The sequence below is a fragment of the Artibeus jamaicensis genome, unplaced genomic scaffold (genome assembly GCF_021234435.1).
Source record: "Artibeus jamaicensis isolate MK-2021 breed Jamaican fruit bat unplaced genomic scaffold, CSHL_Jam_final scaffold_474, whole genome shotgun sequence".
Classification (NCBI taxonomy): domain Eukaryota; kingdom Metazoa; phylum Chordata; class Mammalia; order Chiroptera; family Phyllostomidae; genus Artibeus; species Artibeus jamaicensis.
In genome coordinates this window covers 4,691,583-4,707,707 of record NW_026522046.1, presented here as the reverse complement: position 1 = coordinate 4,707,707, position 16,125 = coordinate 4,691,583, and the positions used below count along the sequence as shown (strand labels likewise).

The window sequence follows — 16,125 nt, the reverse complement described above, 5'->3', positions numbered from 1 at the left end:
TCTAGCTGGGCTTTCTTGGGTGAGTTACTTGGCCTCTCTGAGCCTCAGAATCTCCAGTTTTAAAATGAGGTAGATGATGACACCAGTATTTTTTAACTGCAGTTTTTTTTTAGAGGATTCAAATACCAAGTAAGAGTGAGTAAATGGCAGCTAGGATTGCTGTATGGAGTAGCAAAGACTTGTTCTTGACCCAGAATTCTAAACAGGCGTGCCTGTTCAGGACGGCTCAACCCAGAAGACGCACTGTTAAGAGAACATGGAAACGAAGGAAGAGTCCCAGCTTACATTTTCAGAAAGCACGGTGGGGGTCTGAAGTGGTCTCTCTTCAGGCATTTAATAAATGGTTTAATTCGCACACACTGGATTTCCATATCTGCTAGTTCCATGTAGTGTTGTTTCCTGTTCTGGACGGTAGGCAGGGACAGGGCTGGGCTGAGGGAACACTGCAACATTGCATTCCTCGGTCAGACGCTTCCAAACCCTGCAATCAAACTTGAAGCTGTATTCGGAAACAACTGTATCGGATGTCAGCTTATTATGGAAGGTTCTGAACTTCTAAGAATTCCTCAGTAGGAAGCAAACAAAATACAAAGATCTCTTCCTAATTTTCTGCCACTAGGAATTTTGGTCCCACTGATTTCTCCAACCATTTAGCATGTTTGTTAAAATGTAAGCACACAGATCCCTGGCCTGTAATGGGCAGAAGGCTACCTGCTGTGGGATTGGAGATAAGAAAGCTTGATTCAGTTCACACACATTTCTGGGCGATAGGCTTCTCCAGTAGTGAGTTAACCATGGACATAAAGTAAAGGTTGCTGGTGTGAGTGTGTGTCAGTGTGTTTTCAAAGCACAGGTGTGGCCCTTCTGGATCTGTAGAAAGATACGAAAGAGACTCTTGTCATCACCTATCACATCTGGGGTCCTGACAGGCCCACAGGAGGTTTTATTCAGAAAGGTTCAAGGGGGAACTTGTCATCCGGTCTTCATTTCCCCTCTTCTCCGGGAAGGAAAGAGTTACACTTTTCCTGCTTCCATGTGGACATTTTATTCTCACTGTTCTTTGAAGTGCCCTCAGAGAGCTAAGCATCAGGCTGAAGGCAGCTCTGTGTATCTTTGCAGCAGATTAGTACATATTCTCATTTTATTTGCTCACAGAACAAATATTTCCCTTGGAATGAAACCGAGGCAGTGGAGCAGGATCAGGCAGGACCAGCCACCAGAGACGGCAGTCCTCAGCCCCCAGGGCCAGGCCAGCGCAGGGCGGGTGTGATTGGTTTCCCTGATCCTTTCATTTAGGTCCTATGGACCCATCTGGATTGACTGAGTCATTGGGAATTCACATTCCATTCACTTGGAAATAATGACTGAGCCCCAACCATCTCCCAAGCATTGTGCAGGTTACAGAAATAAAAACAGAAGCAGATTCTGTCCTCAAGGGGCTCACAGTCAAGTTAGGGGCGATAAGAGATGTTTGTATATGAGTGACTCTAATCCAGGTGAAAAAAGGTAAGTCTTCAGAGTCCAGGAGATCAGATGTTCTGAGGTGGGTAATAATTCTGTTTGTGTGTTGGGTGTGTGCACGGGTGGGGGACCAGTGGGAGGTGTGTGGTGTAGCAGGCTGTGGGATGTGCCACATGTATGTGCCTCTGTGGAGGGGGGAGTATGTGTATGTGGTGTGGGGGTGTGGTGTGTGGGGGGTGTGTATGTGTGTATGAGGTAAGTGAGGGTGGTGGTGAATGTGGGTGTGAGGGTGTGGTGGTGTGTATATGTGTGTTGTGACTGTGTCTGTATGGATCACGGTGGTGGTAGAAATGAGGTAGGCAGAGGAAGATGGATAAGGTATGTATGGTGGTGGGGTGTGTGCGTGTGTGTGTGGTGTGAGTATGTTGGTCACGGTGGTGGCAGGGCTGAGAGAGGGAAGGCCTATTGGCAAGTGAAGATGGGGAGGAGCGGGACTGGTGGGGGCAGAGCAGGAGGAGGACCCGGCGGCAGAGGGACTGCCCCAGTAAAGGTGGGCGAGTCTGGAGAGAATGTGCGAGGGAGGGTGAGGGGTAGGAAATACGCCGGGACAGAGTGTTTAATTTTGATAAATACTTTCTGATTAAGACAATGGCAGTTTTGCAACCCCCATCTGTCCTTCTTCCCAAGCTCACATGAGGATCTTGCATAAAAGGAGCTGTTTTCTTCACCACGGTTCAAACGCCAGCTAGGACTCAGGCCTCATGACACACTGTGTGTTTACTGGGCCCCTTCTCCACCTGGGCTGCGGCACCAGGAGTGGTTCTTAGAGTCTGGCCTCTCAGGCTCTCCAAATAGCCAAGGTGGATTCTACTGGGTTTGGGGCAGAGGCTTAACTGCTAGAATCCCTGAGGGGCAAAGGTCAGAAGAAAGTGCAGTGTGTAGGCATCTACCTGCCTGGGCACCGGTTCCATAACGTTGTATGGGCTGCCCTGGCTAGACCTGCATTTTGTGGAGCTTTTAAAAGAATATACAAAGAGGCAGATGGTAGGAGCTGGCTCCCTTTCTCAATTTTGTTTTGCTTTTCATTACTTTTCCCTCCCTAAATAGGGTCAAAGCTGCTGCATGATTAAACTGTGGCCAGATAAGCATGTTTTTTTCCGTTTTATTAGACAAGGAAAGGAAACTACTATTTATAAAAGTCTAATGTTCACAAGATACATGTCATCATCATAGTCCCCATTTTGCAGATGAGGAAATGAGGGCCAGGAGAGGTAAGGTAATAGTACAAAATGGCTCTAATAACCTACGTAGTGACCTCCCCATCACTGGTCACCTGGCTGAAATTCAAACCCAAGTCTTTCTGGGACTAAAGACCATGCTCTTTTTGTAATGCTTCCTGAAGTTTAGGAGGCAGCATGATACACGAAGTGATGCATTTTATCATCAGATAGACAGAGGTTCAAAGCCAAGCTCTTCCTTATACTGACTAGGTATGTGAACTTGTATGTCTCCCTCCCTTGCTTGCTTGGCAAATCTTTTCTGGATTTTGAAGACTTAGTATAAAAAACTGTTAGGTATTTCATTAATATAATAATTTTATATTGATTACAGGGGAAATGATAAATTGAGCCTCCTGTTCAGCCCCCCTTGAGGATTCCTTAGTTTTTGTGAGATAGTTGTTGCAATCCTGCTTCTCGAGAGGGAGTTTTGTAATCCTTTCCCTAACTTCCCAGCTCAAAACAACAATAACAACAGCAACGAAAATGGAGCTGACATTCAGATAAAATAAATGTTGGTGATTGCCATGGCCCCATAGCCATCTTTGCTCTTCTTTCTAGAAAGAAGTTTTGTAGAAAAAAGTCAAGTGAAATATTTTGAATGAAGTCTAATGTACAATAACTTCATTGGATTGAAAGAGAAGATGAACCATTGAATTAACAATAAGGTCTTTTCTAATCTGATTCATAAAATGGGGGAAGGTCTTAGAAATTGACTGGTCCTGCTCAGATGCCCTGTCCTTGGAAAGTGGAGCTCTGAGCGACCGAGACTCTTGTCTAGGGTGACAGACCAGCCCAGGTGGACGGGGCCGGCACCTGGGCTCTTGACCCCCTCTTCAACAGGCACCCGCCACACCACACTTGGGGCCCCTTTTTTCTGAGATGCTTCCTTCCCAGGTACCCCCCACCCCCAGTTTGGTACTTCATCCTCCTCTGCTTTGTCTCTCTGCCCCAGTGTGTCCCCTTTAGTATAAGTGGTGGCAGACATGGCAGTCAAGAAGATCCAGACAGGTTAAAGGATAGGCAGAAATTAACAAGATAAAATGGAACATTAAAATGAAAAGATTTTGAATAACCACTAATGAATGGAGCTAGGGAAACCTTCTTGGCCTTTAACAGAGCTGCAAGTGAAATGACAACGTGTGTGTTTGGAAGAGAATGGATTTGAACTCACAGCCTCAGGGCTTCAGGCCTGGGCATGTGGCATTGGAAAAAAACCTTAGTTTCTTCATCTTTAATTAACCTCAGCAGACTGTTGTGAAGAGTGAGATCACGTTTCTGAAAGGACTCTGTGATCTGTGAAGCACCATACCCATGGTAGTTATTAGTATTCATCAGGAGCTAGATGTTTGGCTGTGAAAGCAGGATGAATTAGCAGGGTGACAAGTTGCCAAAGAAAGCTAATGTGACATCCAGAGGAAAGGATGTGGCTCTGCACTTGTCCCCCTGTTTCTGGGGCACTGTGCTGCGTTTGGTTCTGGGAATCGCACTTTAAGAGGGACCTTAGCAAACTGTCCTTTTTCCAGAGAAAGTTGCAAGAATAGGTCATGGTCTGAGAGGCATGACATATCAGAGACGACTGAAGGATTTAGAGGATGTTTAGTCTGGAGGGAATAAAAATAATCCTTAGAACAAGGTAGCTGTTTCTAAATATCTAAAAGCTGTCTTGCAGAAGAGAGGTGAGATTTTATTTTGTCTTGCTAGTGGCCAAGTCAGGGCTCAACGATGGGAGTTAATGACAGGCAGATTTGAGTGCAATAGGAGCTGATCTCAGGCTCAGAGAACTGATCCCAAACAGGCTCCTTGGGAAGGTGGTGGTCTGCCCATCAGCAGGTCTTTGAGCAGAGGTGACTGTGCACACACAGGTGCAGTGCAGGGCAGTCGGCCGAGAGGTCAGGCCAACTGTTCTCTGGGATCCCTCCAGTTCAGAGACCCCGGTTATCTGCTCCGATCTCTCTGATCTTTCTCTCTGATCTATTTCCCTCCCCATTTTTCCTGCCTTTGACTTTCCGTTCCCTGTGAATAGCTTTAGGGTTTTAGATTTGGAAATATTTCTGTAATGATTGATAGTCCAGTTTAATGGAAAGTAGGAGGGAAAGAACATTGAAAAACAAAGGCAGTTTTGTTACTTTTAAGGACACACAGTAACCTGTTAGGTTGGGGAAGGAGCAGCACCAAGCCCTGTGTGTCAGAAAGTCTTGTAAATGCTACAGCAAATGGCTTACTCTTTGCTAGTGTTTAAAATGCAAACACAACTGCCAGAGGCCTTTGTTCTTGAATGGCCCAGGATCCTCCTTGTTGAAGCACTGCTTTCCTTAGCTACAGACTTCCAAAAACATTGTTACTGTAAGAATTCTGTATCATAAACTACTTTCTGGATTTATAATGTTAGTGTTTTTGCAAATTTGGTTATATTAAATTTGGTGTGGGAGATTTAAAATTTTTTTCTTGACTGCAGAAAAGCCATTTTCTTGAGGAAAATATTTTTCACGTATAGTTAGTGTCGCTGAAGCTCCCCAGTGGAGTGGGCAGCTGAGCTATTTCCAGTATTTTGTCCTGCCCCTGAGTGGCAATTATGTTTCTGTCTCACAGTGCCCCACCTCAGACATCACAACCTCCATTTCAGAAACCTCCACCTAGACCGAGGCACAAAATAGAACTCAGCAGACCCAGGTGGGAGGGGGAGGGAATGGGTAGGAGTGAGTAACAGTTTGGTTAGGATCCCTGAGGCAGCGTCCTTGCCCAGCCTGGAGGGTGAGAGTAGGGGTGTGGAGAAGACTGAGGGTGTAGTGCCTGGGTTCCAGGGCTTTTGGAACCTAGGCGGTCAATTAAGGCAGGAATTGCTGAAGAGACAACAAAAGTGGCTCTTCACACCCTGGGGACTGGCCAGGCAGGGCAGGAAGGCAGGAGCTGAAAAGGCGGCAGGAGCCTGCAAGCAGCTGCAGAGCACCCGTGGCCTCATCCTCCCAGGGCTGCTGCCCCCTTGCAGGCCCCAGTCCCTGAGGCAGCTGTGTGGAGCCCACACCTCCTTGTCTAGCCCCACCCAGGTGTGACCTTGACTGCTAGGCTCGGGGTGGGGGGTGGGGGGGAAGCATCAGCCTGAGGCCAGATAATAGACTTGTTCCTGGAGTCTAAATTTTGGGGAGAGGGGCCAGCCAACTGTGATGTAAAGTCCACGGCTTCACTTTCCATTTGCTCTTTCATTCCAGACCAGTATCCTCTCCCGGCCTCTTCTGTTTCAGGTTGCTCTTCGACAGGCTCCAGTTTCTGAGCTGTTCTAAAGCTCCAGCTTGACCCTGTCCTCCAGCGTCCCTGCCCTCCGGTGTGGTGCGTGCAGTGGTTCTCAAACTTTTCATGAACATAAAATATCAGACAGCAGGGTCCCACTCTCAGAGATCCTGATTTAGGAGTTCTGAGTGGGGCCTAGGCATCTGGACCTCAGGTGTATCTCCCCAACCCCACCCCAAATATTTTATTTATTTATTTTTGGAGAGAGGGGAAGGGAAGGAGAAAGAGAGGGAGAGATACGAGAGAAAAATATCAGTGGGTTGCTTCTTGCACGCCCCCACCCTCGGGACATGGCCAGCAACCCAGGCATGTGCCCTGACTGGTAATTGAACTGGTGACACTTTGGTTTGTGGGATGATGTCCAATCCACTGAACCACACCGGTCAGGGCTGGACCTCAGATGTTTCCGATGTAAGCAGTCCATGGGTCATGTTTGGAGAAGCACTAGTTTAGAGGAGAGAGCATACATGTTGGAGTATGAGACAGAACTGAGTCACTGATTGTATACCTTGTTGAGCAAGTTAATTATCATGTCTGAGCCTTTGTTTCCTCACCTATAAGATGCTAACTACTTCACAGGCGAGTTTTCAAATGTCAGTGAGAATATATGGACATATATATGTGTATATGTATCTATACAGTGTTTAGCAAGGGCTTATTTACTACGATTTTTGGCCTCCTTTCTCCTTGGTTCAACACTAGGAAAGTGGCAATGGAGAGTTTCAATTCCTCCCAGTTCTGGAATATCAGTGGCACCTCCCTGGCAGTGGGTAACTGTGGAAAGGTTCGGAACAGTCTAGAGGAGCGTGCATGTATTCAGCGCGCTGTGGCAGATCAGACAGTCTGGATCTCTCAAGCAATGGCATGAAAAGAACCCACCAGGAAGTCAGAGGTCAGCCATCTGCTGTCATTTTTATTTGCAGTAAAACTAGTCAGGACAGACATATACACAGTGCATTACAGAACGAGTCCACGGCACTCTATGCAGGCAGATGGGCAGGCTGGAGAAGGCAACCATTACGGAACAACATATCTATGGGTGGGGAGGCAGTGGAGGTGGACGAGCAAAAAGGGAAGGACCCCGGCACTGTGCTAACTAGTTACTGCCTCAGTCTCGGCTGGTAGAGCCTACATTTATGGGCCGCAGTGGAGGTGTGTTACAACCTGTAGCTTCACCTTCTGTCCAGGGTCACCCCCAAACACTGAGGGTTAGCTAAGTTCCCTAAAAGGAAGCAGTGCTTTTCCATTAGTGGGATTGAATTCCCTCCAAACACACTGGCAGTTACAAAGGGTAAAATAGATTTCACACATAGAATGGAAAATGCTCACACTTTAGGAGTTGAGTGTGTGTGTCTGTATTTGTGTATGCAAGTGTGTGTATAGGAGGAGGGCTTATCAAAGAGGTTCCCTGTAGTGTTTCTTTCATGATGGCCTCCACAAAGCCATTGATTTCTGAGCATGATCAGTCCTCAAGAGGGAAGATCGATTCTCAGCAGAAGGGCTGGCAGTAGCCCTCCTAGGTCAGCGGGGTGGGGGAGACCCACGAGAATGAGGACCCTGCCATCTCTCCGATGGACGCAGCATTTGCCCTGGGTGAAAGCAAGGTCACTGAAGTGGGAAGGTCTTTAGAGCCTTCTTGTTTGGTAGATCAAGAAAGAGATCTCACAAGGCTAAAGGACATGCCCAAGGTCACGTGGCTGAGCCAGGCTATAGCCTACTCCTCCTGTTGCTCTTGTTTCCCAGGAAGGTTCCTCCATTCCTCATACCACAAGGGAATGTGGAATGGCTCCCTTCCTCAGCAGCCTCTAGGGAACATTTGTCAGACTCTTCCAAGATAGTGGGGTCTTACTTGTTTTCTTCAGAAAGAAAAGCATCCATAAGAACCCCCTTTGCTGGTGGCTTCTTGGAATTATGATTACTTGCTAGCAATAACAACTTCTCTGAGATATCTGCCGAGCATTGAGGACAACGCTACAGAGAGGCACAAAAGGTTCTTTCTCCCATTCTACGGAAGAGGGCAGCTGTGCCGTTAGCTGGGTCAGCAACTTGCTGTAGGATCCTCTTCTTTTCCGTTCAGTCTCCTGCCTCTTGCTATCTAGGGAAGGAATAAATAAATAAAATGCTGCATGTTTTGAAATCTGCCTCCTTGCGAGGTGACTTAGTCACTAGACACAAAGCCTCTGTCAAGATTGGAAGCTGCCTTGGCCAGTTCCCACAGATCAAAAAGGGCAATATCTGGACTGTCAGGCACTACCCAAGTGTAGACCTGGCCCAAGGGTCTGGGAGAATGGCTTTGGAAGGGAATTCTGTACACGGTGACAAGGGAAACAATGCTGAATGACTACCATTTGTTTTTCAACCACAATGGTCAGAGCGCAGATAATTAGGCTATGCTGGATACCAACGCTGTGTGCAAGGTTAGACCCACCGTCTAAAGAAGGGCCTTTCCGACAAGAGTGGCCTGTGATTCCAGAACTCCCTGCTCAATAGACTTTTCATGTTAATTGAAATAGTTGTATCAGAATTGTGAGTCTGGCTGAGTTACGCTTACTTGTTCTGTTTTGGTTGATTTTACAGAAAGTAAATCCTCTTAACTTCTATGGCCTCTGTCTCTTCTTGGTTTCTGATTCTGCTGTTTGTACATGGAAACTAACTTCCTTATGATCTGGATGTTCAACTATGTCATTTGGGTTAAACTTCCCAATGAAGGTACTTTATGCCTGAGATATGACTCAGAGGTAAAGAAAAAAAAGAGTAGTATTGGACAGAGGGGTTTGAGTTAGACATCATGGATAATTTGTTGAAGAGAGAATTTGTGAGACACTCGAGTGAATCCTGGAACTGGGCTGTGAACAAGGTCCTCTGATCTTTCTTGGACCTTTTAAGCACAGACTTGCCTCGAGATAACAAAGTGGGCAGATGTTCCCTTAAGATCCCTTAATGCTCTAATTTTATGTGTGAACACTCTAAAAATAGAATCATAGGGGGCAGGGAGAGAACCATCATGAGAATAAAAGGAGAAAAAGTGAAAGAAGCAGGCACCGTGGTGGGTGGAGGCTGAGAAGAGCAGCTGCGATGGGAAAAGATGGAGAAGTAAGAGGACTGCATTGAACCATGTGCATTTAGGGGACAGTGCCTGGTAAACAGACATTATTTAACAACAAAATACTTACTACTGAGTAAATAATAGTTGCATTAATCATCTTCTCCAGCCCCATTTTACATGTAGGAAAACTGAGATATAGTATGACTTGCCTGAGTGTCTGTTGCTAATTGGTGTTAGGATGGGAAGCAGAGCTGGCCCCACGGGAGAAGCCGTGCAGGGCTGAGCAGAGGGTGAGGAGTGCACTTTCCGACCTGATGCTGTGCAGGCAGGAAGTGCCCCTGGGTCTCGGTCTGTGAAGCTCAGGAAGGACAGTGAGAACAGGCACAGACTCACACCCCGATCTTCACTGGCGCTGGCTCCAGCTGCCCAGGTCTGGAGTGACTGAGGCAGCGGAGAAGAGCCTTACTGCAGAGGGCCTTGTGGGGCCTCCCATCACCCCAGTGGATGGAGGAAAACCAAATCCTCACCTGCAACCTTCCCTCTCCTCTTGAGAGCCTGGCCCTCCCTCATTTCCTCTGTCTTTTCACTTCTTTTCAGTTTCCTGAGTACAGTCCCCAAAAGTTTCTTTCTGCCTTCAAGAAAATGGAGGCTGGAAAGGCAGGATCGACTTCCTGCAGATGACCTGCCTTTACTTTTCCTTTGGAAGGAAGATGGGAATTTTCGTCTGTTTCATCTTTCTCTGCCCTAGACCCTGTTCACAAATATCTCAGAAGGCACATTTGAGCTGGAGTCCTCCGAAATATCAAGGAGGCTTCTGTCCTCGGGTCCCATTTTATTTCTCTCATTGCTCCTCTGGGGTGATCCAAAGAGCTGAGACAAGGGGCAGTGCCATTATAAAGGGGGCTCAACATGTGCAAGTGAATTTGGTCTTTTGAAGGCTTATTTTCTCCCATCAGGAAGCTGTGCTAGGTTGAATCACTGGGATTTAGGAGGGAATGCTGTGCTTTCTCGACTCCCTGCTACAAATGACTAAGGCACAGCAGTACAAGTGAGCCTCTCTGTTCCGAGGGGGTAGAGAAAAGAGAAATCTTATTGCCCAGGCAAGGCAATGTGAGTGTACTGAGCCCCGGCCGCCATCCATCTCCCTGGAAGGGCTGCCAGCAGCTCTTACATAAGCTCCAGTGAGCTCATGTGTTTTCACGCCCATCAGCAGATCCTGGGCTTCAGGGCCAAGGGTTAGGCTGGAGGAGGGAGCTCAGAAGAGATTGTGCTCTTCCAAAGAGGGGGCGCTTTGGGAAGAAAACAAGTTCCTACTCTCAGGATGGTGAAAACAATTTTCATTTCCATGTTAATTAACAAAGACGTTCATCCTCATGGCAGCAACGTCAAGAAGGGGAGGGTGATGCGTGATCTTATGATGCCATGCTGTGGGGGAAGGGAGGCTGGGGTGGGGTATTTAATGAGTCAGGGTATGCAGATGTGCACTGGGAAACATGGTTAAGAAAGCTTTTCCTCCTTATGTGTGGGAAGCCAGATGGGTGCTCAGATCTGCCAGCCACAGGCTGGGAATCAGGCCATGGTTTCCATTTGTTGCCATCAGCTAGGTTGTTCTTGAACAGAAGACAGGTTGAATATTCTGGAAACTGCAGTCACTCATTTACCTGCTTCCCTTTTGTTTGGCAGAATCACCGAGTCAGCAGAATTTGCAAGCAAACCAACCGACACCTTGCCCTCTGTCTTGTCCAGAACATCTGCAGTCAGCTTGCCCTGGCCACAGCAGCTAAACACAGAACAAGTGCAACGATACCTGCCTCCCTAATACTTTGCCTATTGAAAATAAAATCTCACCCCGCGTAAGTGAGCCAGACGTTCTCCCGGGGGTTGACACACTTCCAGTTCTATTACGCCCTAGTGGAGGAGAGGATCTGTGTGCACATCTCAGCAGCCCACCCCTCCCTCAGTCTAGTTTCATATTCTTCACATATGGGGGCAACAGTGATAACGATCTTTTATATGATTAAATGAACACACAGATATGAGGTTTCACTGTTTGGCCTGCCCCAAATAACACTGTTTCCAGTCTTTTTGTAACTGCTAATGCTTTAAACGATTTTTATTTCAAAAATAACATGCATCGTTCAGGTAAATTTCTAACTCCTTCAAGTGCTTTGCATTTTCTGGCAACATTAGTGCTTGTAGCACTTCCCAACTTAGTGTCTTTTGAGAATTTAGTCAACGTGCTGTTTATCTTCCTCTTTCCAGATCAATCAGGAACATTTTGAATATTTTGAATACAGCCAAACCTTCCTTAGGTTCCTCTTTCTTTTATAAATGATTCAGTCGGTTGAGAAATGACTGAGCTCATGTATACACAACACGCTGAAATCCCTCTCCAGAAACATGGAGGGCACACACACACTTTAACTCTTTAGAGAGGGTCCCCCATAATGATGGACGTGTGATATTTTGGTGTGAGACGCATGTCATGGCATCTGTAATTCATGTCAAAATATTTTGGTGAAAGAAAAGATAAAACAAATATGGCAAAATGATAACACATTATACTCATGGCTCTAGCTTTCCGTATGTTTAAACATTTTCATAATAAAAAAATTATTCCCAGATGTTCTAATTCCAGGAAGTATATTTAACTGGGGAGTGGGGGATGGGAAGCTTTAAAAGGCTGACAGAGAGGGGATGGGAGGTGGAAATTGCTTAATCCTCTTAGGTTTATTATTATTACCTTAATGCCTGATAATAGCAGAGTCTGATGATAGCAAACCCTAAATAACAATTCAGTGACACCCTCTATTATTAAAACCCTCCATGAATGTTCGGTTCTCTAAGCTAAAAAATCTAGTTCTTAATCCTTTTACCTCAAGAATGTTGGGGAGAGAGGAAATATTCACCAGTAATTTTCTTCTTTTCTTGAAGATCATGCCATTTTCTGGTAACCAATTGGTACCAGTTTTCTTTTTTAAAAAAAGGACAAAAAATAAATTCATTCATAACTTTGAAAATACTGTTGTCTCATCCTTCAGCAGAAAATGCTACTTTTCTGGACTTTTCTGGACTGACACTTATATTGTGAGGTTTATAAATTCCTTTCCTTTTGAACTAAAGTAAAAAGAAATGACCATTTTATTATCCCTCATCTTGTAATTCTTAGTAAGATTTCATTAAAAAAAACTTTTTTGGAAAGGAAAAAGTTCATTTTTTTTTTGCATTATGTTAGAAGCAGTCTTATTACCCCAGATTATGATTGATCTAACAGATTTTTAAAAGGGCACTTTGAATTTCCATTCCATCTTTAGATACCAGTTACTAAATTGGATGTGTGACTACCTGACCTCATTTCACTGCTCCTGATCTTTAACATAGTCTGTGTATCTTTTAATGTGACCTTTTATATTATGTGAATACTCTGGTCTGGTAGAGTTCGTCAGCAGGTGTCTATTGCTGGCCGTCTATTCTCTGGGTAATGTCTTAGGATATGGCCAAGCCGGTGCCTTGGAGAGAAGACTTAATACAAAGGGGGGTAAACTGTGCGTGCGCCTTCTGCTGCCCGGATCTGCTCCTCCTCAGCGTACCTGTATGTGCGGATGAATGGTATTTGCCACTTCTGCTCTGTGGAAGGAGAGAGTCTTGGATTTTCAGTCTGAAGGGGAACTAAGTCGTGTACAGGGGGCTGGTTTGGGTAAATCCCCGTCACCGTACTTGCAGCTCAGAGGAATCGGTGATGGCACTGCATGCATGAACATGGACTTTGAAGGCTGATGGTGACAGATCTAAATCCTGGATCGGCTGCCTGAGGTTGGCCCTGGTTCTGTTTCCTCATTTGTCAGAAGGGGAACCACGCAGCAACAACTTCATCAGGTTCTTGTGAAGTTTAGACGTGCTCATAAAAGTAATAATAGTCTTTGGACTGGACAATAAATCACAGTTGTTATTTAGTAATAATTTCATCAATGCCTGGGCATTTTCATTTTACCATTAACTCAACTTTAAGCTTAAAAAATAGTTTTCTCAGTCCTTTCTACCATTTTTGGACCAGAGTGTCCATCCTCATCTCCCTTGCCCAAATAAACCTGCTAAAAAAAATCCAGTTTTCTATCTCTTTTCATCTCACGAGTCTGTATCTTATTATTCGGATCTTACTATGTTGTAGCTCCGCCTCCGTGCTGTTTTTTATTCTTTGTCAATTCTGACTTGATCTCTAAGAAGTAGAATGCAAACATTTCTGTCTTTCTGTCCAAGTTGAATTTCATATTTTCTGAATCATGAAGCTGCCCTCCATGTGACCTAGAAAGCCCTTTGATGATCCATATTTAGCTGTATCCATCACTCAACAGATGTCTGGGTAGTTAAAGGCCCCCATGAGCTCCCTCTACATCCTGTGGTTTCAAGTTCCTGACTTGTTAGTTAAAAAGCTTTCATCTCCACTCCCCCCACCCCCCTCCCTTTATCCATTCCAGGGTAGAAGGACAGATACCCACTATATTCACTGTAACTATTACTTCATTGAACAAATATTTACTTATTACCTACTACACATTAGATTCTGGGTTTGATGTTATCCTCTTTACTTCCAAATTGCATTTTCCTGATTTGACCTCTTTAGAGTAGTCCTCCACGTTTTCTGATTACTTCTCTAGAAGCTGCATTGAGCATCCAATTAAATGGTGTCTTCTATTTGCAGTGTATCCTGACCCCTGGGAGACTTAAAGGCTTAATTGCAAACTCTGAGGCCTTGCTGTAGTGCACCTGCCACTGCATCCACAAATTTCAGGATAACATAGGTTTACTGTGGGTTCTACCTAAGGGAGTTTAGTTCGCAGGAAAGGCTGCAGGGCTCTGCTTGCCATCCTGCACCGTGGATGTAAAGAATGAAGTGATAGCTACAGTGGAATCCTGTAAGTTAAGCAGCTAATTTCCAAAAACCTTTGGTTTTGTGTCTGGTTTCCCACAGAGATGCCCATGAGGAAAATTCCTCTCTGTTTTTTGAGCTTTCTGGATCTTCCCATTAGATAGCATCTCTTGGCATCTGAAAGGCCGCCTGCCATTCTGTTCTCCTGTGGAACACAGATGGCCCAGCCCACGCCTATCACTAATGAGGATCACATGCAAACCCTTCTTGCTGGAGGCTCCCTTTCCCAACCCTCACCCTCCTTCCCCAAGCAGGCCAATCACTGCTGACCATGGCATTTAAGTCTGAGAAGGGTGCTTGCTGCTCTCCCACTCATGGAGTTAAATAGAAAATCTATTATGTCGGCCTTGGGAAATGAGTCCCATTCAGCTAACATCTGAAACATTGATTAAGGGATGGCTGCCAATTTGATTGCAGGAGTGAGGTACTGGGTTCCAGCTGTCCATGGAGGTTGTTGAGTTCAAATGTGGACAAGCACTGGAAATTCTTAAGTAGGAACATGATTAGATGGCTACACAGGGGTTGACCAGATAAGAGATCAATCACTCAGGATGATAGTAGGGGGCGGGGATCACTATTTAAGAATGTTAAAGGCACTAACATATAGTAGAAAAGCACACATTTTGATGTGAGATAGATCCATGTCCAGTCCCAGCTGTATCACTTTCTATCTGTCTGACCTTGGACAAAGTACTTCACCTCTCCATATACTAATTCCTTAGCTGTGAAACAAGTACAGTGGCTACATCATAGGCTACTCTAAGGATTAAATGGGACAGCACATGAAAAGACCTAGACAAGATGCCTTCCAACCAATAAATAATAAGTGGGAATTCCCTTTGCTATCTCCCCTTCCTGTTTTCTCTTTGTAGCGGAAAGTTAACGATGCACTCCAATGTGGTGGACTGTCCAGTGAGCTAACAGTGATGGCTCCATGTGAAATTCTGTACAGGCCTGTTTCTCTTTCTCTCTCTTTTTATCTGAAACTTGATTGATATTTGAGATGTGGGATAGTTTATTTTTTATTGTTGCTGCAAGTCAGATGCAGGTCTGGTATTTATGACTAGGAGAAGAATTCCAAACTACTAATGTGGACCCTGATAAAATGCAAAATTTCTTTTGTTCTTTCTTAATACATAAACTCATGCTTTTAATTCTTACAGCTACCAAGGAGAGATCACTACCACTGGCTCCCCTTGAGGGTACCAATAAGTCCGATCAGTCCTCCCATGTGTAAATGTGGTCTAACTGGTCCAGAAAGCTCTCTGGGAGTCGTTTTTCACCCTTTCAGACAAGAGACACAGAGGTATGTTGTCCAAGAGGAAGTAGTAAACCTACTGATTTAACATTAACACCTACAAAAATACTTCAACAGCTTTTTGGACAAGGTAGATCAACCACTGCTTGTTTCCCACCCAACTGGGTCAAGGCTTTCCCTGTAAGAGATGGTGGCTATTCATTCCCCCACAAGGCAGCACTTTCCTTTTAGGTCAGGTCTAAGAGCAGTCATTAAATTGAATAAAAATAGATCTCTTTACAACTGTGCTCTTTAAACCTAGTTCTGTTCTGTGGAGCCACATAGAAGAAGTCTGACCCCTGGCAGCTCTCATGTTTTCTCCTAAATTTCCCCCTAATCCCTTCCCCACTCAGGGGACAGAGTCTTTGATTCTTGCTCGAAGACATAGAGAACAATTGGAACATGGAAACAATAAAAGTAGTCAAACAATCATCCCTGTGTGGCTCAGTGGATTGAATGCCAGCCTGTGAACCGAAAGGTCACAGGTTTGATTCCTGGTCAGGGGACATGAGAGGCAACCTGTTGATATATCTCTCAGATATTGATGTTTTTCTCTTTCTCCTTCCCTTCCCCTCTCTAAAAATAAATAACTAAAATCTTTTTAAAAAGTAGTTAATCACATAGAAGAAATAAGAAAGAGTATCTTAAGAATGAAGACTTCTCATCCTAGAAAAGTGCTTTTTGGAATGTTATTGCAGAGGATGGCTATTGCATGTTCCCATCTTTCCTGAAAACAAAAAGAAGTGGCGGGCATAAGCCAGTGTTTCTAACCTGTCATTGTTGGCAGACAGATAAAGGCCTCTCTGGCTCTTTACTGTGAGTTCTTCGA

The 16,125-nt window shown here is 45.1% G+C and overlaps 1 protein-coding gene across 2 annotated transcripts in view; it reads right to left on the bottom strand.

Moving 5' to 3' along the window:
• Positions 1-6,970: 6,970 nt before the first annotated feature.
• The window catches only part of DGKG (diacylglycerol kinase gamma), a 184,309-nt gene continuing 175,154 nt past the window's right edge, over positions 6,971-16,125 (bottom strand). Inside the window, exon 26 of one of the 2 annotated variants that reach the window (XR_005080209.2) lies at positions 6,971-8,121. The gene's annotated coding sequence lies outside the window, so the exon portion shown is untranslated. The remainder of the gene's footprint in view (positions 8,122-16,125) is intronic. The other variant, XR_008390203.1, reaches the window with a different exon arrangement.